General features: G+C 46.7%; 1 protein-coding gene across 3 annotated transcripts in view; it reads left to right on the top strand.

Annotated features, from left to right (window-relative positions):
- Nucleotides 1–5,190: 5,190 nt before the first annotated feature.
- ITGB4 (integrin subunit beta 4) overlaps nucleotides 5,191–6,000 on the top strand; it is a 147,141-nt gene continuing 146,331 nt past the window's right edge. Inside the window, exon 1 of one of the 3 annotated variants that reach the window (XM_068263278.1) lies at nucleotides 5,191–5,603. The gene's annotated coding sequence lies outside the window, so the exon portion shown is untranslated. The remainder of the gene's footprint in view (nucleotides 5,604–6,000) is intronic. The other 2 variants (XM_068263276.1, XM_068263277.1) reach the window with 2 other exon arrangements.

The following is a 6,000-nucleotide window of genomic DNA, read 5'->3' as shown; positions in this document are numbered from 1 at the left end:
CTATCGCATTGTCTGATCTCTGATCCATGCTAGAACTCTTTGTCCTCAGAAGAGACACACTACCGCATTGTCTGATCTCTGATCTATGCTAGAACTCTCTGTCCTCAGGAGAGACACACAACCGCATTGTCTGATCTATGATCCATGCTAGAACTCTCTGTCCTCAGAAGAGACACACTACCGCATTGTCTGATCTCTGATCCATGTTAGAACTCTCTGTCCTCAGAAGAGACACTGCCGCCTTGTCTGATCTCTGATCCATGTTATAGCTCTCTGTCCTCAGAAGAGACACACTACCGCATTGTCTGATCTCTGATCCATGCTAGAGCTCTCAGTCCTCAGAAGAGACACACTACCGCATTGTCTGATCTCTGATCCATGCTAGAGCTCTCTGTCCTCAGGAGAGACACTACCACATTGTCTGATCTCTGATCCATGCAAGAACTCTCTGTCCTCAGAAGAGACACACTACCGCATTGTCTGATCTCTGATCCATGCTAGAACTCTCTGTCCTCAGGAGAGACACACTACCACATTGTCTGATCTCTGATCCATGCTAGAGACTCCATGTCCTCAGCAGAGACACACTACCGCATTGTCTGATCTCTGATCCATGCCAGAGACTCCATGTCCTCAGGAGAGACACACTGCCGCCTTGTCTGATCTCTGATCCATGCTAGAGACTCCATGTCCTCAGGAGAGACACACTACCGCATTGTCTGATCTCTGATCCATGCTAGAACTCTCTGTCCTCAGGAGAGACACACTACCGCATTGTCTGATCTCTGATCCATGCTAGAGCTCTCTGTCCTCAGAAGAGACACACTACCGCATTGTCTGATCTCTGATCCATGCTGGACCTCTCTGTCCTCAGGAGAGACACTACCGCATTGTCTGATCTCTGATCCATGCTAGAGCTCTCTGTCCTCAGAAGAGACACTACCGTATTGTCTGATCTCTGATCCATGCTAGAACTCTCTGTCCTCAGAAGAGACACACTACCGCATTGTCTGATCTCTGATCCATGCTAGAGCTCTCTGTCCTCAGAAGAGACACTATCGCATTGTCTGATCTCTGATCCATGCTAGAACTCACTGTCCTCAGCAGAGACACACTACCGCATTGTCTGATCTCTGATCCATGCTAGAGCTCTCTGTCCTCAGGAGAGACACACTACCGCATTGTCTGATCTCTGATCCATGCTAGAGCTCTCTGTCCTCAGAAGAGACACTACCACATTGTCTGATCTCTGATACATGCTAGAGCTCTCTGTCCTCAGGAGAGACACACAACCGCATTGTCTGATCTCTGATCCATGCTAGAACTCTCTGTCCTCAGAAGAGACACTGCCGCCTTGCCTGATCTCTGATCCATGCTATAGCTCTCTGTCCTCAGCAGAGACACACTACCGCATTGTCTGATCTCTGATCCATGCTAGAGCTCTCTGTCCTCAGAAGAGACACTATCGCATTGTCTGATCTCTGATCCATGCTAGAACTCTCTGTCCTCAGAAGAGACACACTACCGCATTGTCTGATCTCTGATCCATGCTAGAACTCTCTGTCCTCAGGAGAGACACACAACCGCATTGTCTGATCTATGATCCATGCTAGAACTCTCTGTCCTCAGAAGAGACACACTACCGCATTGTCTGATCTCTGATCCATGTTAGAACTCTCTGTCCTCAGAAGAGACACTGCCGCCTTGTCTGATCTCTGATCCATGTTATAGCTCTCTGTCCTCAGAAGAGACACACTACCGCATTGTCTGATCTCTGATCCATGCTAGAGCTCTCAGTCCTCAGGAGAGACACACTACCGCATTGTCTGATCTCTGATGCATGCTAGAGCTCTCTGTCCTCAGAAGAGACACACTACCGCATTGTCTGATCTCTGATCCATGCTAGAGCTCTCTGTCCTCAGGAGAGACACTACCACATTGTCTGATCTCTGATCCATGCTAGAACTCTCTGTCCTCAGAAGAGACACACTACCGCATTGTCTGATCTCTGATCCATGCTAGAGCTCTCAGTCCTCAGGAGAGACACACTACCGCATTGTCTGATCCATGCTAGAGCTCTCTGTCCTCAGAAGAGACACACTACCGCATTGTCTGATCTCTGATCCATGCTAGAACTCTCTGTCCTCAGGAGAGACACACAACCGCATTGTCTGATCTCTGATCCATGCTAGAGCTCTCTGTCCTCAGGAGAGACACACTACCGCATTGTCTGATCTCTGATCCATGCTAGAGACTCCATGTCCTCAGCAGAGACACACTACCGCATTGTCTGATCTCTGATCCATGCCAGAGACTCCATGTCCTCAGGAGAGACACACTGCCGCCTTGTCTGATCTCTGATCCATGCTAGAGACTCCATGTCCTCAGGAGAGACACACTACCGCATTGTCTTATCTTTATAAATTGTTGATTTGCTAGTTAGGTTGCAAACAATCATTTTCTTCTCTCTATCTTGTTTAAATCTGGAGAATTGTAGCAGCAAAATAATAGATTTCCAGTGTAAAATCGACGACTTTTTTACCAATTGTACATACTATTCAAAATTGTATGATGTATGGACACACCATCCAATCTTAAACGTTTACTTTGCTCACATTGTACTTGTCTTCAGAAGCCTCTAGCGCATACATGTCAAACTCCGGCCCGTGGGCCAAATCTGGCCCTCAGAGCCATCAGATTTGGCCTTCAGGTAGTTTCCCCACTTTGCATTATGCCCACTCCAGACCACCAGAGAAGCTATATTGGAAGGTAAGCCCTAGATCACCGGGGAAGCCATATGAGGAGGGGAGGAGCACTAGATACCTGTAAACCGTATAGGAGAGGGAAGGGCGCCACTAGACACCAGGGAATTGTATAGGGGAAGGAGGGGACCACTAGACACCAGGAAGCTGTATAGGGGACAGAGGACTACTAAACATCAGGGAATTGTATAAATAAGGGAGGGAAGACCACTGAACATCAGGGAACTGTATAGGGCAGTGGTCCTCAAACTAAGGCCCGTGGGCCGAATGTGGCCCCCTGAGGCTTTTTTACCGGCCCCCACACACAAAATGTATCACTTATAGATGCGGTCAGCTACATCTTTAAATATTGGTGGCTGCATATAGAATAGCAGTGTTGGCACCACCCATCCACATGGAGGCCAGAAATCAGTCATTCGCTGGTTTCCAATCCCATTCCACATCGGGTGACACTGCTGTCCAATTGGACTGCAGGTTGTCACCTGAGTATGCGTCATTGTCTGGCCTGCAAAGACATCATCTTATGTATACTCCGCCCCCCAGCAGTCTGAAGTATGTTGACCCAGCCCTCCACCCAAAACGTTTGGGGACCCTGCCCTATAGGGGATGGAGGGGGGCTATTAGAGACCAGGAAACTTTATAAGAGAGAGGTGGCCACTAAACATTGAGGTTGGCCCGCAACTTGGTCCCAGATGTCCCAGATCTCAATTTCGGCCCACCTTGTATTTGAGTTTGACAACCCTGCTCTAGTGGGACCTGAATGGCAACTGTGGCACAGTAAGACAGGATTGCTGGGTGTTTGTCTCTCCAAGCAAGTATTCCAAAAGGAAACAGATATAGGTGGAGACTAGTCCAAAACCTGTCTGTTCTGCCATGCCTTCATTGCAAAAAGTGTAAAGCCAGCCTTGCCAAGCATTCATAAGAAAACAATGGCCTCCATTCACTAAGCTTTATCAAACACTTTATGGAACGTTTGATAATTTACCTCAAGGGTAAAATCTAACTTTGAATTCAGTAAGGTGTTATATATTTATTGAGCGTTTTATCGATAAAACATTTGATAAATCTATAACTCTGTAGTGAATTCAAAGTTAGATTTTACCCATGAGGTAAATTATCAAACGTTCCATAAAGTGTTTGATAAAGCTTAGTGAATGGAGGCCAATGTATTTATATCGCACCATTCACTTTTGATCTAACTTTATATTAGTATATGTAGATAAGCAAAGCAATAATGTAGATTCCGGATCTCTGGAGAGACATTAGCAGCAGAAAGAGGGATAGGGCAATATGCTTCCAAAACAGGGACTTTTCCCTCCTGAAACGGAGCAGTTGTGAGCTTTGCAATAACTCAGTGTTTCTCAAACCTGTCCTGGTTACTCCTTACCGATGCATGTTCTGCAGGCAGCCTCCCCTATGCACAGGTGGGGTCATTAGTGTCCTATTTACATGGAATCCTCCTAGCTGAGACACTGATTACCCCACCTGAGCATAGGAGTGGTTGTCTGCAAAACATGCACCGCTAGGAAGTCAAGAAGACCACTTCATTAATATCAGTCAGGCCCAGTGCACACCAAAAAGCACTAGCGTAATGCCAAACGCTCAGCGCTTTTTACATTGATTTTCATAGGCGATTCCAGGCATATGCCTAGCGATTTTCTAATTATGCCTAGTGATGTTTGGAGTGTTGTGGTGTATCGTTTCTTTTTTATTTTTTGTTACAGTAGAGCTGTAGCTCAGCAGCTTCTGTAAGAAAAACGCTTGGAAATTTGCTCTGTTCTAGCACTTTTCAGATCGATTTTCCACTTTCCTATACTTAACATTGAGGCTGAATCACCTCAGAAATCAGCAAATACTTCAGGACCTGCGTTTGGGAGAAAATCACATTGCTCTGGTGTGATCCATCCCATTCAAATACATTAGCCAAGCGCTTTTCAAAGTGCTGGCGTTTTTAAAAGCGTTTAGAAGCGCTCTTTGTGTGCACCAGCCCTCAGTCCCTCTTCACTGTTTTATCGGTATTCCTGCAGGTTTCCAGCAGCCAGTGACACATGAGTCATAGAATGAAGGCAGAAAGTTTTGCCAAAGGTAACACAGCCTTTTCCTGATCTGATAAGTGCACAATTTATATCCCAGACTAGGATTACTTGCTGCCCTTGGTTACCCTCCCAGTTATAAGAATAATGACCCCCCATAAACTACATAGGGAAGAGCTGCCTACACTCTCCAGTAACTCTGCCAGTAGCTCTCCCCAGTGTGGCACTTGAGCCATATTCTGCATTCCTGGCAGAGGGAGGATGGATGGACTCAGTGCTTTGCCTTTTGTTCTCTCCTTGCTCCCCCTTCATGCCTCCACCCCCCAAACAATGGTTTTTCAGTAACACTGAACTCCAAGCCTCAGTACTGAAAGTTGTCTCACTCCCAGCTGCATCCAACTCTGGTGTGGAGAAGTGAGGAGGGAGTAGAAGGGGGAGTAGAGAAGGGAGGACTGTTCCAGCTCTGTACCTGCCCTCCAGGTGTGCGCCCAGTCCTGTGGAATGTCAGATCCAGCACAGCAAGCTCTGAGTCACGCACAGCAGTCCATAAAACTTCCCCTTCTCTTCTCTCTACTGCACTTCTCACAAAAGGGGAGAAAAAGTCCTGCCTCTCCTCCCAGCACAGAACCAGCTGCAAGCTGCCTCTCTGGACCTGGTTTGCACTGATCAGCCTGAGCCTGGCAGGATTACAATAAGGACAGTGGAAGGATTGGGCATATTCTCTGCTTCTGCAGGAGGTCAGACTCTGCTGCTGGGATCACAAGTCAATCATTTGGACTTTGGTTTTTGAATAAGAGGATTGTTTCTGGTAAGTCAACTTTCTGGCAAACTTTAACTTTCTTGATCTGGTGGCATTGTGATGAAAGCTACTAAGAAAGTGCATAAGACTTGCAGTGATCTGGTGCAGAGGAGACAAGAGGGTGGCGCAGACATTACAGAATTACAGAATGCCCTCTCATTTCTCAGTTTATTCATGCAGGGGCATTCTCTTGTGATAGGAATAATTGTAAATATTGTTTGCTACATTCTCCAGAGCCCTAAAGGGAACCTAAACCGAGAAGGATATGGATTTTTCCTTTTAACATAATACCAGCTGCCTGACTCTCCAGCTGATCCGGTGTGTCTATTACTTTCACCCACAGCCCCTGAACAAGCATGGAGATACGGTGCTTTGACTGAAGTCAGACTGGATTAGCTGCATGCTT

The sequence above is a fragment of the Hyperolius riggenbachi genome, chromosome 12 (genome assembly GCF_040937935.1).
Source record: "Hyperolius riggenbachi isolate aHypRig1 chromosome 12, aHypRig1.pri, whole genome shotgun sequence".
Classification (NCBI taxonomy): domain Eukaryota; kingdom Metazoa; phylum Chordata; class Amphibia; order Anura; family Hyperoliidae; genus Hyperolius; species Hyperolius riggenbachi.
The sequence above is the reverse complement of the archived record's forward strand: the minus strand, read 5'-3'. Positions and strand labels throughout refer to the sequence as shown.